Source organism: Sceloporus occidentalis, unplaced genomic scaffold, assembly GCF_023333645.1.
Source record: "Sceloporus occidentalis isolate IW3139 unplaced genomic scaffold, rSceOcc1.0.p SCAF_35, whole genome shotgun sequence".
NCBI lineage: Eukaryota > Metazoa > Chordata > Lepidosauria > Squamata > Phrynosomatidae > Sceloporus > Sceloporus occidentalis.
This window is the reverse complement of record NW_028317015.1, coordinates 4,545,001-4,568,330: the sequence shown is the minus strand read 5'-3', so window position 1 is coordinate 4,568,330 and position 23,330 is coordinate 4,545,001.

Here is a 23,330-nt window from a genome sequence, read left to right as displayed (position 1 = left end):
GTTTATATATGAGGATGGAGCTATCGTCATATTCTTCCTCTACTAATTTGAAGAATATGATGGATAAAGCTTTCTACTATTAAAAATAATGACCTTTTTATAATTTTTCTTTACTATTGATTTGATTGATATAAAAGCTCTTTACCATTAAAAATACAAGTGATGTCTCTGAAGAGATTATATATGAAAGTTATAGCTAGATGTATACCACAATGGGAGTCAGAATTGTTTATATAAGAATTGTGAATATTAATTATTTCTTTTTGTCAATAGACACATGGTGAGCGCACTTTATACATTGTTTGTGGGTTTTTTTGTGTGTATATTTCACATTTGTATGTGTATGGGAAATCACATAAATAAGGTGCCGCTGGTATAGAGGGGAGAGCGCAGAAACAGTCACTACCCTTTTTTTTCTCTGTGACATTAAAATAAAATATTAGGAAGAATATCTCGCAATTATTCAATCTCCTTTTCCAACTCCAGGACCAGGTGGATCCACGGATGTTTCTGTCCCACCTGGGGTTAGAGGAACTTAAGCTAAATCAAAGAATACTCATTATACATGTTTTTTTTGGAAGCAAAGATTTGTATCGCCATGCAGTGGAGAAACGCTGGCATAATAAATTGGGAGATAATTATTAACCAAATAGAATACCAGTGCACAATGGAAAGGGGATATTATTATAAACTTGAAAAGATTGACATGTTTGATAAAATCTGGCGACCCTGGAAATTATTTTGGGAGGAACGCGTTGGTACCCCTACATGACAAAATTTTCTTTTATATTTTTGGCCCCTGCACATTTGAAATCAACTTATTAAATTACTATGAGATCAACTTGCGGGACCACAAGATATATTCCGGCTACTCCCAGGAGAGAATGTTGACGTTGCTGTATGAATGTTAAGAAGAAAGGGTAAACGATATTTGTTAGTTCTATGAATTATATATATATCGTGAGAAATTCTTTTTTATTTATTTATTTATTTATTTTTTCTTTGCATCTCTTTTGTATTGGGCGCATACACGCAGAGGCGTATCTAGGGTATGGCACCTATGGCTCGTGGCATCGGCGCCATTTGAAAGGGGCACGCCAGTGATCGGCTTTCAAACGCCGTCTTTTTTTTGTTTTTTTTGATGCGGAGCAGAGAGAGGGGCGCCTAGCAACCGCTCGACGCCCCTCGTTCTCCTCCGCATCAAAAAAAAGACAGCATTTAAAAGCCGCTCGCTGGTGCCGCTGCTTCACTGCTGAGCGCCGTAATACGTCATATTACGGCGCTCAGCAGTGAAGCAGCGGGCACTGCAACAGTGCTAGAAGAAAGAAGCCTCCTGCTCCCGTCGCTGGACCTCAAGGTGAGAGAACTACAAAGGGGGAGAGGGTAGATAGTGAGTAGGGGGAGGGAGAGGGGTTTTAAAGTGATAAGGGAGGGAGAGGGGTTAGAAAGTAATAAGGGAGGGAGAGGGGTTAGAAAGTGATAAGGGAGGGAGAGGGGTTAGAAAGTAATAAGGGAGGGAGAGGGGTTAGAAAGTGATAAGGGAGGGAGAGGGGTTAGAAAGTGATAAGGGAAGGAGATGGGTTTCAAAGTGATAAGGGAAGGAGAGGGGTTACAAAGTGATAAGGGCAGGAGAGGGGGTAGATATAAGTAAAGAGTGTGAATTAATGTGTGGATGCATTGAGTGAATGAGGGTGAGCATGAGTTAATGTGTGAATGAGTTGTCTGTATGAGGGAGAGCATGAGTTAATATGTGGATGAGTTGTCTGTATGAGGGAGAGCATGAGTTAATATGTGGATGAGTTGTCTGTATGAGGGAGAGCATGAGTTAATGTGTGGATGAATTATCTTAATGAGGAAGAGCATGAGTTAATGTGTGGATGAGTTGTCCATCAATAGATGGATTGATCTATACCTGCAAAGCTGGGTTTTTGTGTTATTCTGTAGATCCATATCTGCTATGCTATGTTTCCATACATCATTTATGTATACCTAAAAATACAGGGTTAATATATCTTATTCAGTTGATTAATACCTGCAATGATGTTTCCATGTATTTGATCTATACCTGCGATGCTACATTTCATATATTGTTATTGTATACCTTCAAATACAGGATTTGTATCTGATTCTGTTTATTTGATATATACCTTCAGTGCTGAGATCACAAGTGAATTTCAATTGATCTGGGTTTGTGTGTTGATCTATACCTGCTATCGGCAGCAGGGACTAATATTTATATATATATATATGGGCAGCAGGGGCTAGTAAATTGGTTTTAGATATTTGGACAGGGGCGCAATTTCAGTGCTTGCCATAGGCACTATTTTCAGTAGATACGCATCTGCATACACGTACAGTATATATGTATTCATACTCAGAAGTTTGATATATGAAATATGGTTCTGAGAATGATATGTCTTACATGTGTATTTTGAACTTTTGAATAAAAATATATAGATAAAAAAAGAAAAAGGAAAAAAAAAAAAAAATTATTCCGGAATAGGCGCACTATATGGGCTTAGGGAAGCCCCATCAAATGTAAGAGTCCACTGATCTTTTAAATAATTATTTTTGAATAATTACATATTGCACAGTCACCTGGTGTTAATTGTATGAAATTGGAATTTATTTCAGATGTTACATGAATCCGTGGGATGGGACAGATGTTTCTGGTGATCATCTTAATCAGAATTGGATTCCAAGCCTTCCTCGAGTGCTTTCAGTTGTTCTACTATGGCTCTCTCCAGCTTTTCATTTTGGTACTTTAAGATGCTGAAAAAAACATTAAATATTTGTCACATATATTTGTATTGCAATTGTTAATAAAACATCACATAATCTCACTGCCTGGTTCTCCCTTTTGAAACTACACTGAAAAGAGTTCATGTTCATTTACATGTTAAGGCTTATAAAGTTGCTGTTACTTAGCTGCCCAAATAAATCCATGTCCAGCCTGTGATGATTAAACATGACCAGATAATTAAGCCTGTTACTGATAGCCCAACAATACATCCCTTTTTATTATTTGCATGTAAATAGCACTTCCATGCATGTATGTATCTAGTCACGGTAATAAGATATATTCATAGCGTATCCAATAGTAGGAATAACTTCTCACAATCTCCAGAGACCTGGGATGAAGAAAGAAACAAATTCCATAAAATGTACTCACCGTATTCCCACAGCAAATATTATAATCAAACAAATGAGTACAACCGTACCGATCAGAAAGATGCCTTGTTCCACAATCTCCACGTCTAAATTAATGGGGATTTGTGTCGCGTTTGAGGGCATTCCTGGCCCTTTTGAAACTGCATGAAGAGAAAGAAAGAGAATCGATGAAATATGCTTAGATGATGCATACCTGTTAAGTGTCTCTACACAAAATCTTGTATTGGGTGAAATAAGGCTCATTCACCAAGTGGAAGATAATTGAACAATTTCTGCATTTCTGTTGCTCTATTCAATAACTGAGGTGGCAGCTGAGTCTGAGTATCAGGTCCTGATAAACTGTTACTCCTTACTTACAGTTAACAAGTATCAGCTCAGTAGCTTGTGAGTGACATTAAACAATTGATATCTCACTCTTTAGTACATTGACCCACATGTAGCAATATCTATGGACATGAGGTTGACTTATATATCTCACTGGTAAGATCAATATATAGTGGTGTATGGGAAATAGAATAATATGGAATGTGGAAATAAACACCATCTTTTTGATCACAAAATCAAACCTACCGTTCACTCTATAAAACAGGGTGCTGACCGGTGTCTTGGTCTTCGTTTGGGCAGTACAAGTATATTCTCCCGCATCACCAAAGTCAACATCCTTTTTCTCCAAGAAGGGCTGGTCTGTGATGCTCAATGTTTCACTTTTGTGATTTACTACCTAAAATGAGTAATGGAGATAAACAGAACAATAATAATAGGCATCAGCTTCATTACTTTTACTGTTATTAAGTATGTGCGCTACTAATTCCCTCGTGTCACACTTGCTCTTTTACAAAAACCCCTAAGTCGCTTTTTGATTATTTTTGCCCCTGGAATGATCTGCCTTTAATGCGGCAAAATAAAATATTTTTTTCTAACAGAAAAAAGAGTGCTTTTACCGGTGGTATTTTTGACAAACATTCCATGATCGGTAGTTCCACAATTTAGTTTATAAGCCAAATGACTTCTCATGTTATACACAGTTTAATGTGGAATAACGCGATGCTCTGATATTACTTGGTATTTTGGAATTTGAAAAACTGCAATAACTATTCTTGACTTAAACTACTTTTTAGTCTTCAGTGAAATATGTATTCTAGTTGTGAAATGTCTTATAAGGTCTTGTGAACATTACCTTCTTAAAAACGTACTGGATTGGTTCCCCCACATCGACATGCCAATTTAAACTACAATCAAAGATTACTTCTTGACCTTTGATTACGTCTGTAGTCCGATCTAAAATGAAAATATCACAAGTGTTATATATATCATGACCTCAAGATTATATCAACTGTAGTATAAAATATGCGAAAAAGACTCATTTCTTTTATAATTAGTAGCGTAAGGCTAACTCAGATATGCATAGACCTCCACCAGAGCACCAGGAATACGTTTCCATTCTTGCTGAAGATAAAAAAATAGGAAGGTGACTTGAAAATATGGAAAATTAGCCATTATGGTTATGGCTAAAATGGTTAAAACAAAACATAAAACACAACAATAATTAGAAAAAGAAGAAAATGTGGGATAGAGAGAAAAGAGGTTGTAAAGGATTGGGAGAACAGGTCTTGCCAATGTATCCTATGACTTTAATAAAGAAGAGAAATAATTTTTCTATTTCCTTGTACAAAATTATGAATGTCTTACCTCCACATTTCAGTACTTCGGTCATACAGGATTCGTGCCCGCTACAAGGTTTGCAGGATTTCCCACTCTGCACATCTAGAACAATACAAATGTCATTATTTGCAATATTTAGTTATTACATGCTTCTTAATGATATTGTGTAGATAATCAGCCTAGATACGTGATTATTTCACAGAAAATAAACAGATATTTTGAGTTTACAGGCCAGTGTTGCTAGTTGATAATAGGATCTGTCTTTTTTTGTGCCATGCGAAGGAGTTCACCTATGAACCATTATAAAAATGCTTAATATAATTTTCTGGCAGTTTCTTACCTTTGCATTTATTGTTGTCTGCAGTACAAAAGCATAGCGAACACTGATCCATCTTTTCTAAAACAGAAATAAAAAGTCATAGTTGGATTAAATGGTTATAGAAACAAGCAGCGTATTCTGGTGGCAATAGAATAATCCAGGGGAAATTTCAACACAGAGCATATTCCGTGTTGAAAGAGATATACGTAGAAGAATTACATATAACACATGTTTGAGTAGAGTTTTGTAGAAAAAGAACTTTCACTGAAGCTATGGAATCTTTTATGAGCCCACCAACCAGGTTTACTAGACACATCACGAGAATATATCTCGACTGACTTTATTTAAATAAGTGATCACCTATATAATGTAATTTACGACTGGATATTTTCATTTGATACTGTGTGAGGAGCAAAACACTTACCATTACATTGGCTATGACCTCCCATGCACGGTACCTTTACCTCTTCACAGTTCTTACAGCTTGTGAGAGTTTGGATCATCAAGCCTGCAGAAAGACATTTAAAAAATCAATACAATGATGGCTGATATGAAGAACATTCACATTAATATAGACCTGTTCTGGGAACCCCTTAGTGGTTGTTGTCCTGTTTCCATTCTAGGGTCTTCTGTTGTTTACAATATATTGCTTCTCTCCTTAGCAAAGTAGGACTTATCTTAACCTCTTGGCTGCTCCATTGGACTATCTCCTTTCTCTGTATTGCACGATACATTTCTGATTTCTCTTCCCCCCGTTAACACTCATACCCTCAATCACCAGCAATTAGGACATATTGTATGTGGAGAATCATGCCAGTGCTGAACAGTTGGACCCATAATGTTGACAAGGATTGTGATTTGTTGTCGTGATTAAAGTATATTAGAAAGACACTTACCACATGCTTTATCCCCTAAAAAGAGAAGAAAACAGAATAAGAAAATGAAAAAAAATGATTTGCTATTTAACACTAAAAGTACAAAGATACATGTTTTTACATTATGTGTTATTCCGCAATTGGAAATTAATGATTTTATTCTGTTTTTAGATTACAGAGTTATAGATTTAGTAAAACTATGTGGATAAATACTAAATAAGACATGTCCATAGCATTCCTGGGTTAAAACCAGGTCAATTAATATATAATAGTTTGGAACATTTGGAATTTTGAAGTTTTGGAAAGGAATTTGGAAAAATCTGGAATAACTTTAAGTTAGGAAAATATATCTATGGAAATATATAATAACTTCATGAAAAAGAGTCAAACACCAAATATTTAAAGTTAGGTTCTGTAGAGCTTTCCAGCCAATACACAATTCTTCCTTTACAAGTATTGACGTTGAGCATTAGGTTGGACAACTATATTTTATTGTTTTAGTGATGGTTATTGTGGGATTTTGTAACCCAACAAGGTAAAAATGCCACAATGCTACAATGTCGGAAGATGTTATTGTTATTTGACCGTTGTTAATGTTTATCTCAATAAAGGTTTTTCATTAAGAAACTGATTTCTGGATATAATTTCTTTTAAAGTTCTTCATTCATTAAATGTAGTCATTGTTTTAAGCCATTTGGGACATGTTGATATTTTGGATAAAAAAAACACATATAGATGTTTAGAAACTTTAAATTGTGCTTACCTTTCAGATTAGGACAGTACCCTGGAAACAAAGATAACATCATTAATGCCTCTTCTGTAAAGTGTATTTGCACGCATACAGTATATATCGGCCAATTGAACTATTCGAGTCATCCATAAAGGTTACAACCAATGCCCTGCCAAATAACTGCAAAGACTGCTTTCTATCTATCCCTAGGAGTCTTCTTTCTTAGCCCTGTTGCTGACTACGAGGGGATCAAGATATAAGCATCTCCATCACACATTTCTATTACGTGTTCCCTCTCACATGATGCACTAAGCAGGGAGCTGGGATACAGTCTAATATCTGTTGCCCAACCACTAATGTAACAAGAAAAACCCCAAAATGTGAAAATAAATACCCCCATACTGAGCATAAACATGATGGACTATATAGAAATTAATACAGAACCACCAGTAATCTCTTTACACATAATGCAAAAAACACAAAACATCAAATCTAAAAAATAATCCTCATTATTGTTAATGCTCTATTGGTTAATTACCTGCAAAGTTACATTTCAAATCTAATATTAACACACTAGTTATTTAGGTTTCCAAAGAGATTGTGCTTTTCTTAAATCCTTACTTACTTTCTGTCATAAACTGGTTAAAGATGGCACTGAAGTTTGCTTTAAGGTGTTTCAAACTCGCATCGATTGTGTTCATGTAGTGAGTTCCTACCAAAAGAAAAAAGTTTAGTTACGGGCCAAATACATACATTTCCCACCCATTCTGTGATCGTCGGGATGCGGGGGTAACCATATACTTTACAATATCGTTTATTCATGTTTAGAATATCGGGTCGGTGAAGACTAAACCTCTATTTGTCTCCTTTGAGGAAAAGTACCTGTTAGAACATTATTTTTAATTACGTTCTACCCCTTCCAAATCTCAGCAACAATTTGGGTATAAATGAATCCCCGATCTGCTGTACAGAAGTAAAGTTGATTGGAGTCGTTGAACGAGCATCTGCCAGCCCAACGGCGCTAATCCTTTTTTTGAATCTACCACTAGTGTTATGGCTCAATCACTGCACTTCTTCTTTGTAACAATATTCAATACACACATCGGTCTATATCTGGCTACTGGAGATAATGGGGTTAATAAAATGAAATATAGCAAATAAATACCTTCAGCAACTGAGGCACCGATCGTCTGCACAGGATTGTCAAGTTGTTCAACCAATTGGGAAATAGCAAGTTTATCTGAAAAACACATTGTAAAAGTTATGAAATTGAAAAACTGCATTTTAAGCCATTTTGACCTGATGTTCTCCAGGAATAATCGACCCACTGAGTGCAGCGGCATAAACAAAAAAAGAAATTTCAAGTTATAAAGTTTTATACAAGATTGAAGAGGATTTTTCACCCTGATATTGTCATTGGTGTTGGCACAGCTAGAATTAGGACATATTGTACCCGAGCTGACCCTTCGAAGCTTTCTATATGACAATCCCATTCCTTCCAGGGGCCAATATTAAACCAAACAAACTTAAATGAAATATAATCAACCAGTCACTCCCAAAGATAGAACCCTAATGCTTAATACAAGGGTTCATGTTTTAATCCTAATACATTTATTAAGCTGTTACTACTTACCAAGTAGAAGATCTGCAAAGTGATCTGTTATGTCACTTATTCCCTTGGTTATGTAAGCATGGACTTTTTTAAAATCTGCCACATGCTTGTTTTTCAAAATTATTTTAAACTGATCAAGCTTTCTTTCAGCGTCCTGATGACATTTTAGGCAGCCTAAAACCTGGGAATCAGGCATTAGCACCAAAAGAAATACAATACAGAAAATCATTCTGTTAGACATTAGCTTGCCAAGTAACCAACAGTCGTCAGTTAATGGAATGTGACAAGGAGCAGAGTTGGCAGAGCATAAATTCACTGGGTTTGTGATGTCATCATTGTGACATCACAAAGCACTCATCACTTGCATTGGCCATAGTATGTGTTAATCATTTCTGTATATATGCCAGTAAACTCTCTTATACCCACAAACAATGTAGTAGAAACCTTGAGTTTGATTAAAATTCATCAGGGGACCCTGTGTATCCATACTTCAATCAGATAAAAGATACCACTGAGTAGGAGATAATACAAAAGTGTGCCTTCTGTGGCTATTTGAAATATCTGGAGGTTTCTTTTGTATTTCTGATTGAAAACATACACTCCGTTTGAATTGATTTGCAGCCAAAAAAAAAGCAACAGTGGAAGTAACCATGTAATAATGTTTCATTTTTGTATTTCTTTCACAGGGTAGAGACGCCCACTTTGATTTGCACAGCCATCCACTTCTTGCAGAGGCCAACAGCAGATCCTGTTTACTAGTTTACTGTCTTGTGATTGATCTTATAGGCAAATGAATATCCCAGGCAATAAATAGGCAAATAAACACTACCGAAACCTTTAATAAACTGTATGGGTGTATATTAGGATAAGTGTGGTTATGCACATGTGTAAAGTAGAGGGAATGTATTACCCTCTAACATATAAGCAGGGCACGGGGGTAAAGCAGGAGATGTATTATGCAGGGAGCCAGTACACTTACCATGTGCATGCAGAAGAGGAGCCGCTGAATACATTTTAGGGGAAATCTAAGGAAAATGATATTGACATTTTATGTGTATAGTACCAATAATGTACATGTTACCAAATACAACATGTAAAAGTAATTGGACACTTAAACTACAGTACATCAGGTACAGAAAACATTTTTAACTGTATCAGTTTGTAAATTATAATATACATCAGTATTATTCCCATGCTGATAATGTATGGTGTGTGACTCCCTGTAGCTGAGATCAACATCTCACAGGTGACTGCACTTTTTAAGTCAAATTATACATTGGGAACTTCCAGTAAGGTGGTTTGACCTCTGAAACCCACATGCTGATCCACGCAGGTGCGCTGTGCTATGAGTCGGCATCCTACCCAGATTTCACTTGCACGGTCCTGGAATGAAGAGTTAAGTCCCAGGTCCGGCGTGTATCTCTTTCTGTCCTGTGAATTATTTTTTTTTTCCGGATAATAGGTATTGCTTGGGAATCCAAATGTCATCAGCCACCATCGTTAAAACCACACTCAAGACTACCTTGATTACACACCAGTCATACCACCAGAAACAAACACTCCAAAAAGTGTTTGGCTGTATTCATTCAGAAATATGGGGCATGGTTTGTATTATGGATTATTATAACTGATGAAGTCATTCTGTGATCCCTAATTCTCTGATTCTTTCTTTCTAGTTTGATTACTTTTGAAACCCATCCCCTAGTCATATTTCATGCAACCAGGTTCTTGTCTAGAATTGGTGACATTGCACTCACATACTCTGTGCAAATACTCTGAAAAATACCCTTCAGAAATGCCTTTAAATCCCCCTATATGCCACTCTGCCTGCAGAAATCCCTTAAACCCCCTTTATGCCACCCTGTCCCACGATATGCCTTTTAACCCCTATATGCATAAGAAGGCATAAGGCATTTCTGGAGGCAGGGTGGCATATAATGGGTTAAAAGGCATATCATGGGGCAGAGTGGTATTCAGGAGGGTATAAGATATATCAGGCAGGCAAAGTGGCAAGCCTGGCCGCAGATGTGCAGAACTGGGGGACAGGTTGACAAATAAAAGGAAATAAAAACAGAAAAATATTTTTCTCAATCATAGCTTTTATTAAATATGAAAAAATATTTTACGTGAGTTAACATTTACTAGTAAAACTTTTTTCTTATGGGGTCATCTTATATTGAGGCTTTTTCTTTTTTTCCTAATTTAATATTAAGATTGTGGGGGTTCGTCTTGCTTGATCATAGGACCATAACTATTAGACTTGGGCACCAGGGGGCTCTTCGTGTTCGTCTTCGTGCTCGTGCAAAAAAAAGAACTTCGTATTCCGCGAATATTCGCCTGGTCCTGTCTTCTCTTCGGGCGAATATTCGCGGACATTCTTCGTGCTCGGGTTTTCTTCGTTTTCCCCGGTTAAGGGGTTAAAACGGGGTTAAAGCCGCTCTGGCGCCAGGAGTTTAAATGTCCGTATGAGCAACTCTATTGGTCGTCAGCAGGGGGCTCGTCTGCCATTGGTTGATGGCAGACGAGCCCCCTGCTGGCGACCAATAGGGTCGCTCGTACAGACTGTTATACTCCTGGTGCCGTAATTGTCCGGCAGATCCCGCTGGTCTCCCTGTTCTATAATTTATTAACTGATAGAACAGGGTTTTAAAAGTCTGCACGAGCGACTCTGTTGGTCGCTCGTGCAGACTTTTAAAACCCCAATGCTACAACTTACCCGGCACATCCCACTGGTCTCCCTCCCTGTTCAATTAATTAAATGTCCGTACGAGCGAACAATAAAGTCGCTCGTACGGACATTTAACTCTGTACAGGGAGGGAGACCAGTGGCATCGGCAGGGTAAGTTGCAGCATTGGGGTTTGAAAACCCCAATGCTGCAACTTGCCCTGCCGATGCCACTGGTCTTTAACTAATTGAACAGGGAGGGAGACCGATGCCACTGGTCTCCCTCCCTGTTCAATTAGTTAGTCCGTGCCGGGTTAAATGTCCGTACGAGCGACCAATAAAGTCGCTCGTACGGACATTTAACTCTGTACAGGGAGGGAGACCAGTGGCATCGGCAGGGTAAGTTGCAGCATTGGGGTTTGAAAACCCCAATGCTGCAACTTGCCCTGCCGATGCCACTGGTCTTTAACTAATTGAACAGGGAGGGAGACCGATGCCACTGGTCTCCCTCCCTGTTCAATTAGTTAGTCCGTGCCGGGTTAAATGTCCGTACGAGCGACCAATAAAGTCGCTCGTACGGACATTTAACTCTGTACAGGGAGGGAGACCAGTGGCATCGGCAGGGTAAGTTGCAGCATTGGGGTTTTAAAACCCCAATGCTGCAACTTGCCCTGCCGATGCCACTGGTCTTTAACTAATTGAACAGGGAGGGAGACCGATGCCACTGGTCTCCCTCCCTGTTCAATTAGTTAGTCATTCGCACTGCCCTGTAACCCGTGACGGCGAACCTGCGGATTTCCACTTCCGGGAACTGCCGCGATGCCGCGAAGCCGCGAAGACAAGACAAGGTAAGATGAAGGGGGGGAATGGTAGACGAAGACGAAGACAATCACGAAGATCTTCGTGGTGTGTGTCTTCGTCTTCGCCTACGTTTTACCGCCGCCGTCTTCTCTTCGGCGTGTCTTCGGAACGAACACGAAAACGCACTCTTCGTGTTCGTTTCCATGTTCGCCCGAAGACGAATGCACAAGTCTAATAACTATGGTCTGATATTCGAGGTCATCTTCTAATCAGATGTCAAATAGAGGCGTAAGATCCAGATCCCTTGCAGGGGACCTGGATCCTTCTCTCTGGCAGTCGGTGGAGGTCTGTGCGATGCGCGCAGACAACCTCCACTGCTGCTGCCACTTCCACTGGGACTTCTGTGACAGAGCACCGACATCACATGGCTTTCTGGTGCTCTTTCATATAAACTTTGTGAATCAGCGTGCTCCCAACAGAGCAGCGAGACAGAGGCTCTTCCACTGCAGGACTTCTACAAGGTAATTGAACTTCAAAAGAAGGAGAGAGTAGATAGGGAGAAGGGAGGGATAAGGGGTAGATAAGATGAAGGGAGTGAGAAGGGGTAGATAGGGAGAAGGGAGGGAGAGTGAGTAGAGAGGGAGAATGGAGGGAGATGGAGTAGATAGTGAGAAAGGAGGGTAGTGAGAATATTGAAATAAAGAGTCAGAATGAGAGAGAGAATGAATTGATTAATGTGTAGATGAATTGTGTGAACGAGTGAGGGTATGAATTAATGTGTGGATGAATTGTGTTACAATGAGTGAGAAAATTGATGAATTTGTGAGAATGCATTAATCAATATGTGTTACAAATTTGTGTGAAAAATTGAAAGAATAAATGATTGTGTGAATAATGTGAATAGTGTGGATGCCAAGGCCGGCCTTTGGGGTGCGCGACCTGTGATCTTTGCCTTAAGGGGTTTTATCTATACCTTTCATTCTGAGTTTTTCTGTGAATTCCAATTAATCTATTCCTGCAAAGCTGGGTTTTTGTGTTATTCTGTTGATCTTTATCTGCTATGCTATGTTTCCATACATTAGTTATGTATACTTGCAAATACAGGGGTTATACCTGGAGTGCTGTTTCCATGGGTTGTTTATTTGATCTATACCCTCAGTGCTGAGTTTACATGTGAATTCCAGTTGATCTACACATGCAATGCTGGGTTTGTGTGTTATGTTGATCTATACATGCAATGCTATGTTTCCATACGTTATTTATGTACAGTGTTTTTATTTTTTATTCAGTTGATCTATACATGCATGTGCTATTTACATGTGTTGTTTATTTGATCTATACCTGAACTACAGGGAGTAAGTAAAAGAGGGGTGTGGTTTAGTAAATGAGGGGACAAAGGGACTCTGGGGATGATTACGGGGAGAGGACCTTTCAATGTCACGGTGCTCTCAGAAGGAAGGAAGACTGCGCTGACTCTCACAGTCGTCCCCTGATCGGCAGTCAGTGTGGGCAATTTTTTGGGGGGTGTTGTAGAGGAGGAATTGATTGCATGACAGGGAGCGTGTGGGCAGCGCCCAAGGAAGTGCTTGGGTAGGGTCCAATTATTTCACTATAAAATATATTGGCAACAGGGTCTAAAATTTATATATATATATATATATATATATTGGCAGCAGGATCTAATACTTATATATATTGGATATATTGGCAGCAAGTGCTATTTATATATATATATTGGCAGCAGGGTCTAATATTAACATAAATTGGCAGCAGGGTATAATATTTATAAATATCGGCAGTAGGGTCTAATATTAAAGAATGAAAACTAACTGCCAGTTCAGCAGAAATCATATTTTAATCATAGTCTTTATTTTAAAGAGATAAGTATATATATATATTGCATTGTTAAAAATGCATGTCTAACGCATATATTATATGTATATATATATATATATAGTGTATATGTAGTGTTTTATAATTGCCCCACACACACTTTGGTCTCTGTCCCCCCATGTGCCCCCCCCCACATATGAAAGCTGTTGACGCCACAGGGTATAAGGTATTTCTGGGGGCAGAGTTGCATATAAGGGGGCAGAGTGGCTTATCTGGGGGACAAAGTGGCATTTAAATAAAACAAATGCATTTATTCAATCATAGTTTTTATTAAACATAGTTTATTGAATTAATATTTACTGGTAAAACTTTTTTCCTATAGAGGAATTCCTAAATTAATATTCAGGACAAGATACCATTAATTTAATCATATCATCTAATTTACTATTAAAGAATTATAGAATATGTTGAAAAAATGAACCAAAAACACAGCTTCTGACTTTTATTTGAAAAATACTTTACAGAAGCGAAAGAAAAAATGGCCAGACTGGTTCGAGATGACAGAAAGGCAACAGTAACTCATATAAGCATTCCTTGAAGCAGATGGGCTACAGCAGCAGAAGACCACACCGGGTGCTACACCTGCCAGCTAGGAACCGGAAACTGAGGCTCCAATTTTCACAGGACCACCAAAACCGGACAATGGAAGACTGGAAGACTTGATGTTTGAACAACATAGACATGCCTAAATACATTGGGTTGCTGCCATGTTATTGGCTGATTAACTATTTGTGTTAACAACCAATTATACAGGTGTACCTGATAAAGTGACCATTTTTCCTTGTTAACAGGAGCAAGGTTTTGCTGTCATGCACACAGCAGTTTACTATCTAAGAGTGACACTTAGACACCGTTGCAGCTCTTCCCTTAATAGCAGTTGCATTGCTGATGCTGCCTCATACGAAAGAGCCCTATCACAAGACTGATAGATAACCCGATAACACAGGCTGGTCTTTCTGGCTGGGGAGTTCTCAAATCGATCCTGTAGCTGAATGCGAACAACAGTCCCCTTGGAGACTCTTTGGACAATAGTGTGAAACTCTATATCATCAAACACTGAGCCTTCACCGACCCAGAAGCTGACATCATGGACATAGTATGGCGGATACAAAGATAAGGTTTGAAAGGGTTTTAGCTGGTGATGCCTGTACTGTTGCATGAATCGAGCATCTGCTGTCCAGAGCAGTCGCCAATCAGGGACATCTAAAAGAAGCAAGGTTATTAGGTCTATATTAATTGTCACCAGTAGAAGACCAAAGTTGTTACTTAGCTGCCCTGGTAAAACTGAAATTATACGTCCTACAACTTGATCTCCATTACAAGCAGGTGCTGACATATTAATTGTATAATGTGCACCAGTAAGCTTCTGGTGAGCAGTTAAAGGGTTCACATTTGTACAGGATTCTAATTCATTCTTAACAAAACAAATAGATTCACTGGATGTAAAAGTCACTAGAGACATTATAGCCTTTTCAACAGCATCCATCAGCAGATGGAATATTTAATGCGCATGTCTCACCATGTCTCAAGGCATTATGAGAATCCAGATTTTTTAGAAGGATAGTTACCTACAACAGAGCTGAAAAAAAGACTCATGAACAGGGAGTGATGTTACATTTAATAATGAAAGAAAATAACAGTATCCATGGTCCAGAGCTCAACAAAACCAAAAAAACCTCATGAGTGAGACCACAGGACCATGTGCTTATGGACCACGTCCACAGCAGGTTCTGCGATGGTTCAGATACTTGTCTTGTGTCACGTGGTGGCCACACTCCGGACATCTATGAGATTCAGTCCAGTTCTGATCCTCTGATTACCTCTACCCTGAATGGTTTTATTGATCCCTGGATCTTTATGTTCACATTTTTTATTACTTTTGTGTCGTTTGTATAGCACAATGCATTGGTTACTCCTTTCCTACTCAAAGGGTTAAATGTGACAGTCCTATTAAAGAGCTGCCTAAAACCCATTTGTACATCTCATTAGATGACTCGATGTTGCCAGTCACACTCAGTATAGGTAGCCAGCATGCCATCCTAATTTGCCAATTTATCACTTTCCTTTATCCTGCAATCCGGAAAATGGAAACTAATGGAGAAAAATATTACAAGCCACCGGTGACCTGCCTCCTTAGGTCTCCCTTTTGTTATGACGATTTTTTTCCTTAATAAGTACACCCCCATTGACTTGTTGCCATCTTGTAAATATTGTCATTAGTAAATGCTGGACAAATATTGCCCTTTTTAGATTATCTGTGCCTGTGCTTTTTTTTGTATATGTGCATGTGTAAAGGGACAGTTTACCCAATAATGTAGAATACTTAGTTTGTAAGTACTTTAAGATGTACTTTTCAGCCTCTAGGAAAACAATAAAGAACTTATTTCAAGGTAAGGCTGCAGCTCCAGAGCTGCAGCACATTACCCCTCCCCCATTTTTTTTTTTGGGGGGGGGCATTTTTGGCTGCTTGAAGCAGTCAGTGGCAGGAAACAAGTAGGAGCTCTTTCTGCTCATGCATGTGGCCCTCTGGGGCTTTCACATGTGCCAGTGCCAGAGAGGTGTGCAAATTGGTTTCTCTGCCCTTTGATCTACAAACGATTCACTGAGCATTGTATGGTTAGTGCTTATTTATGAAGCTATCATTTTATTCTTGATCAGTGTTTCTGAGATACCAGGCGTTGCACGGTTGTAAGTTTCTTGTTCATTCGTTATTGTTGTGTCTTGCTGTTTGTGTGAATGGTAAATGAGGTGTTCCGCACAGAAGAGGCTGCAGATTAAACGCCATGGCCATGTTCTTCGGCACATTTGATAACGTCTTCCCGTTTCTGTAAAAGTTTGCCCTGCACTCTGTATACGCATTGCCCCGGTTTCGAGGGCAGGAAGATTATCATTATGTACGAGAAAACGGACCGTCATAGCGATGGCCTTCATCTGACTTTAACATCCAGACAACAGCGTGAAAAGTACGGATACTATTCATATAGGCATTATGTTACCATAGGATTAGTCTCAGAATGAAGCTTCTTAAAAGCCTTCATAGAAGGAAGCACCTTGGAGCTGTTTGAAGACATCATGATGATGACTACAAATAAACCAATCCCGTTCCCGGGATCAAAAAATACCCTTATTATAACCCCACCCTAAAACATGACTTTTATTAATATGTTTATTAAAAGGTATAACCAAAAAAGATTTTTAAAAACACCAGTGTCACCAGTCCTACCATGAAAGGTATACGTCACTGTAACATAAGCTGTGTAACACTAATATTAGGTCATACATACTGTTGATGGCTGCAGTCCTAACAACAGAAATAATTCAATTATGACCAGTGACAGAGGCTAATCGGTCCAGCCAGCTGCCGAACGGGCATCTTCTGCAGTTTAAAGTGCTATTAGGATGGAATTAAGGAGTTGGAAGAATCAGATTTGGAAATTTTAAAGTACCTCCTTTTGGTTAATATCAAAAGTTTTTTTTCCGGTCATAAATACTCCATTAAAGGGCAACTGTCACATCTAGATAACCATGAGTGTAGGGCACGAAACCGCATGCCAGTCGTGTTATTATTCTTTATATAATAATTAAGGTTTTTTTGTATGTCCTGCCCAGTCATTCCATGTAAATGACCCTCACTTTCCTATGAGCCTGTGTAGGAAGTTGTCCTTTTATCATGACGGACTCTACCTGTTGCCTCAAGTCATAGTTTTACAGAGGGAGTGTATGATTACCAACTATCACAAAGATCTTAGGGTGGGATGAGGCAACGGCAAGATGGCGGTTCCAGCGCAGCAGAACAGCGATCAGTTTCATGTTAATACTTGAAAAGATTATCTGGAACGTGACAGTTGCCCTTGAATCCAAGTATCACGGTGCCCCTTTTAAAAAAAAAAAAAACCTGGGTCCGTTTTGACTTATGGAGTTTCCTAAAATCAAAATCAAATCACAACTTGCCTTCACACTCGGTGTCATCGCATTTGTCTTGTATCGTTGCAAGATGTTCCTGTGTTAACAGCACCCATTTCCACGAGCCAGTTATCTGCTGAGTCGATGGTAACCACAGATGCTCAGACAACAGCCGCCGTGGTTGGAGCGCCGTTGACAGATCTGACCCTTTACATCAAGGCCATGAGCGTGGTTTCTGTCACCAGCCAGTGTAGCTACAGCAGTACAATTGTGCATGTTCCACAACCTGAGTCAGGTATCTCATTAGCTTCCATTCCTTTAGAATTTTATGATCACGCGTGACAAATTCTCCCCCCCCTCTCCATATTAACTTTTGGTTATATCAATTGAACAAGGGTTATATCAATTGAACAATATCATCTATCAGGTGATATTTTTCCTAACCCAGTAAAACCCCAAATGAAATACTTTTTTGCTGCACCATGGGGAAAGAATAAAAATGAACTGTGCGCACTCTCATCCTCCTTAATAAGGTGAAAAAAACATTTAGCTAACATCTCAGAATGCGCACAGTTAATTTTTATTTTGTCTTGTGATTTTTGGATTGATCAGAGGATCAATTGCTCTACCTGTTGCACCTCAAGAAGAGACATTTCCCTCGTTTTTTTTGCTGGTGTGCACTTACTGATCTTTTTTTTTTTTTCCTGTTTATGGCGAATGAACTAGACAAGTAAATTAACCTGTCTAATGACCTCGGTGGAAAAAAGGACACTAGGGGGCGCTCGTGTATACCGGTTTAGATCAATCGAAAAAATAAAACAGAAAGAAACAAATCATAGCGTAATATTGTATACAAAGGTGGCGCTGTATGACTCAGTGATGCACTCACACTTTGTGTAGACTTTCAAGTGTTATAGGACCTCCAGTCCTCCAGGTGGACGTATAATGGGAATATGCAAAGAAACAGAAGACACGTGGAAAAACCCAATGGTGTAGTATTTAACAATAGTGTGACCCGCAAATATAGAGAGACACTTACACTTACTACAAGGGTATAACACCCATCAGATATGTATTCCTGGTATTCCTCCTCCGTGCTGTTGGACACTTTTCCGTGTTCCCCGGATGTGAACTGGCGCTTTGTGATGGAATAGAGGTAAGTCCACACTATATTCCAATTAAGTATATTTATTTATAGGCTATAAGCCAAAATAAAAAAGTATCACAAATATCTACTCAGGGATATTGGAAAACATAAAATAAAAAAGTTCAGATAAAAAGAGCTCTATAAAATCCTCAAATCCTCAATCCTCAACGCGTTTCGTCAAATAGACTTCATCAGGAGTATTCATCGTGTGTTGTGTGTTTCTTTTTAAATGTTCCGGGCGCCATCTTGGTCCGCCTCCGTCTGACGTCAGTCCGTGTGTCGTAATCGATGTTCCGTCTGTCCCTCTGACCCTCCGTGTATGTTGTGGAGATGCGTGCCATAGAGAAACAACGGTAAGTAAGTGAACTTTATAATTACATGTTCGCCTTAGTTAAAACCTATCTTAAAATAAAATAAAAATAAAAAATGTGTTATCCTAAAACATCCGGCAGCCCCACCGATCGGGGGCACCCCTGGCCGCAAACGGGGCACAGCGGGACCTGGCCGTACCGCGGACGTTGCCACCAGTGCCTCCCCACATCACACTGGACGCCGGGACCCACAACAGAGACGGGGAGGAGACCACCTCCACGGAGGAAGGTATTGCCCCCATTTCCCACTGTTGTCTCCAGTACATAAGAGCTGTACCACCAGATGGACATTCCCAATCCTGCACTAAACAATGTGTTTCTTTCTATCCTTCCATAGGTACTTATATGGATTCTGAGGTCTACATCTAAAAAATAAAAGTATATATATATAATGCTGAATTCATTATCTAAAGCAAGTATTCCTCTCTAATGTCCTATAGGTGTATGAAAGATAAGAATCAAAGTGTGTAATCAACTAAATAAAAATGATGGTATGATATATGGAATTGAAAATGAAAAATGAATATATATGTCATTTAATAAATGAAATATATGCTAAATAAATAATGAAATAATAAATGCAAAAAAATAATAAAAAATGATGAAGAATGAGTAAATAAAAAAAGATGACTGAAAAAATTAAATATTGATGTTCTCATTATTTACTCTATACAAGTTTAATCATGTGAGGCCAATTACATATATGTCAATATATCTAGTTCCATATTTAGACCCCCCTTTTTGAATGTTTTTAATTTAAAAATCCACTCGGTCTCCCGTCTTGATAGATTGTCAACCGTACTGCCCCCTCTCCAATTAGGGGGGACCCAATCAATCCCTATGATTTTTAAGGTGTCCAAAGAGAATTTTGGGCACTTATTACAATGTCGGGGAACACTATGTTTAATATCTTTATTTTTTATATTCCCGAGATGTTCTAGTATCCGTTCTTTCATGGGCCTTATCGTTCTCCCTACATATTGTAGCCCACACCCACATTCCAATAGGTACACTATGTTTTTAGTCACACAATTTATAAAATGTTTGATGGTATATATTTGACCAGTTAAAGTGCCGACGAACTGATTTGTTTTCTTGGGGAGGGATATACACATTTTGCAGTGGCCGCATTTATGAAACCCATTTGGTTTTCTACCTATAAACATATTAGGATTTTTTACTGTCATTTGTTTTGGAAGGACACTTGGGGCCAATACTGTTTTTAACGATCCTGTCCTTCTAAAGATTATTTGTGGTTTCTCTGGTAATGTCGTGCCCAAAATTTCATCGTTTTTTAGTATATGCCAATGTTTATTGATAATTTGCTTAATTTTATTGGCTTGGGTATTGTATTGTGTAAAAAACGAGAAGCTGTAGTCCCTCCCCTTTGGTGTGTTAAAAGACCTGTTTTTGTTCCCCAATAATTTTTGTCTGTCCACTTCCTCTACCTCACGGAGGCTACTCTCTAGTTTATCTTCCGGGTAGTTCTTCTCTAGAAATGTTTGTTTAATCTCCTTGGCTTTTAGTTCAAAGTCCTCCCTTCTTGTGCAGTTCCTTTTTACCCTCAGGAATTGGCCCTTTGGGATGTTGTTGAGCCATAGGGGGTGATGGCAACTATTGTAATTTATATACCCATTCCTGTCCGTGGGTTTACTGTAGTTCCTGGAGCATATCTGGTTACCTTCTGAGAACACCTCCACGTCCAAAAACTCAATTTGTTGCTCCTGTATGTTTGAGGTGAATTTTAAATTAAATTTATTGTTATTGGTATACTTAATGAATTCATTTAAATCTTCCTTTGACCCCTTCCAAATGATGAGAATATCATCGATATATCTCTTCCAGAGCACCAGGTTTGCACCGAATGGGTTGTTATTCCATATGGATTGATGTTCCCACTCAGCTACGAACAAATTAGCGTAGCTCGGTGCAAACCTGGTGCCCATCGCGGTCCCACATAGTTGGAGGAAAAAGTCATCCTCAAACCAAAAATAATTATGTTTCAATATATAATTGATACATTTCAAAATAAATGATTTTTGTAATGGGTTCATATCTGTATCTCTCGATAAAGTATTATTAATCGCTTCCAAACCCTGTCCATGGTCTATGATTGTATATAGCGAGGAGACATCCATTGTGGCCCAAATAAAATCTGGGGACCACGTGATATCTTTCAATGTATTGAGGAGGTGGGTAGTATCCTTAAGATATGCCGGGATTTTGGGGACATATTTTTGGAGAAAAAAGTCTACATATTCTGATGTATTACATGTAACAGAATCGATCCCACTGATAATGGGTCTTCCCGGCGGCTCCTTGAGATCTTTGTGGATTTTGGGAAGGAAATAAAAAACCGGAAGTTTAGGGTGTTCTTTTTTTAAATAATTGAACTCCTTTTTATTTAGGATGTCTTGTTCAAGGCCTTCCTCCAAAATGTTATATAGGATGATACTGAAATCCTTTGTAGGATCCTTCCCTAGTTTCTTATAAGTGATAGTGTCATCTAGGATCCTTCTTGATTCCCTTATATAGTAATGGCGATCCATTATCACCGTTGCTCCCCCTTTATCAGCCTGTTTAATTACTATATCGTGTTTTTCCTTCAGTAATTTCAATGCCTCTTGTTCTTTTTTATTTAAATTATATGATTTGGTTTTGTGGCCCAACTTTTCTAAGTCTCTTAGTATAAGGTCAGTGAACACTTCTATATGCTGGCTTTTTTCATTCTGTGGGAAAAATTTTGATTTAGGTCTAAGATCTGTATGGGAGAATTGTTCTACAGTAATCTCACTGTTGGTGTCTAGTCTCTCTGGTCTGCAAAAGAACCTTTTAACAGTTAACTTCCTCAGGAATTTTTGGGCATCTAAAAACAAATGGAATTGATTCGGACCTTTTGCCGGTGCGAATTTTAATCCCTTGCTTAAAAGACTTATTTCATTTTGTGTCAATGTAGCAGATGATATATTAATAATGCCTTCCTTTTCTGGGCTTAGTACCTGTTCATCTGGTGTCCCCTTTCCTCCCCCCCTCTGGCCTCTTGTTCTCTTGAGTGTTTTCTTTTCTTCCACGGGCTCTGTTCTAAGGGTATGTATCGGTTTCTTAGCTCTATCGCTTCTCTCCTTGGTGGGGTTTCCTTTCTCTTTGTGCCACCCTTTCGGGATGGCTCCCTGTCTAAAAAAACCTGTTCACGTTCTAACTCTGTGTTTGTGGTGTTCCTGTCACTCATCCCCTTTTGTCTCATGGGTGAAGGGATTTGTCTAGTCGGTGAAGGTATTCGTCTATTTGGTGAAAAAGATTGAATTCTGGACCGTGTAAGTGAAGGTTGAATCCTGTGCTGTGTGTGTGAGAAACGGCCTCTATCCTGTTGTTCAAAACGAGTGGCCCTGAAAGGGATGGTTCCTCTACCCTGTCTAGGACCATTCCTAAGTGTTTGGTAATTGTGAACGTTGTGGCTATATTGATGTGTTGATCTTGGTGCATGAATTCCTTTTACCATATCCTCTTTATCTCTGTAGAATTTCCTGCTTTTGTTGTTAACTAAATCTTCCTCTACCTTTTTCAGTTTGTTTTCTATGTGACTTTTATTAGATATAATGGTTTTTTTTGTCTATTTTTGTCACAATTTCTTCTTCTACCTGTTTTATCTCTTCCTCAATATGGTTTAGCTGTTCTTTCTGTTGTGTGACTATCAATTGCATCAACTTATATGAACACTCATCAAGTATTCCGTTCCAGTCTTGCATAAAGTTAGGGTTATCTGCACCAAAAGCGGGACTTTTTTGAACTCTTAACCCCCTTGGGATGGTTCTTGTTTTTATGTACTGTTCAATAAACGTAATTTCCCACCATCTTTTGATTTCTTTTTCCATTAGCCTTTCCATTTTGACAAATAGGCCCGTGTCTGGTGTAAATTCTTTATATGTCTGTGAGAAGATATCATTTAGTCTCTTGTTTCTTTCTTCTCTACAAGAGAGGAATGATTCTACACTATGTGCCATAATTGGGATATTCTCCTACCCTTTCAGCTGAACCTCCAAGTGGAGAAACAAAAACTGTATGTGTAAAGACAAAAAGTGATGAAGGACAGTCTGAGACAGGTGTGTATGGAGAAAAAACAGTGACTAAAAATACTTCCCTTCTTTCTTGTCACTGGTTCCGGATACCCAGCTGCAGCCCGT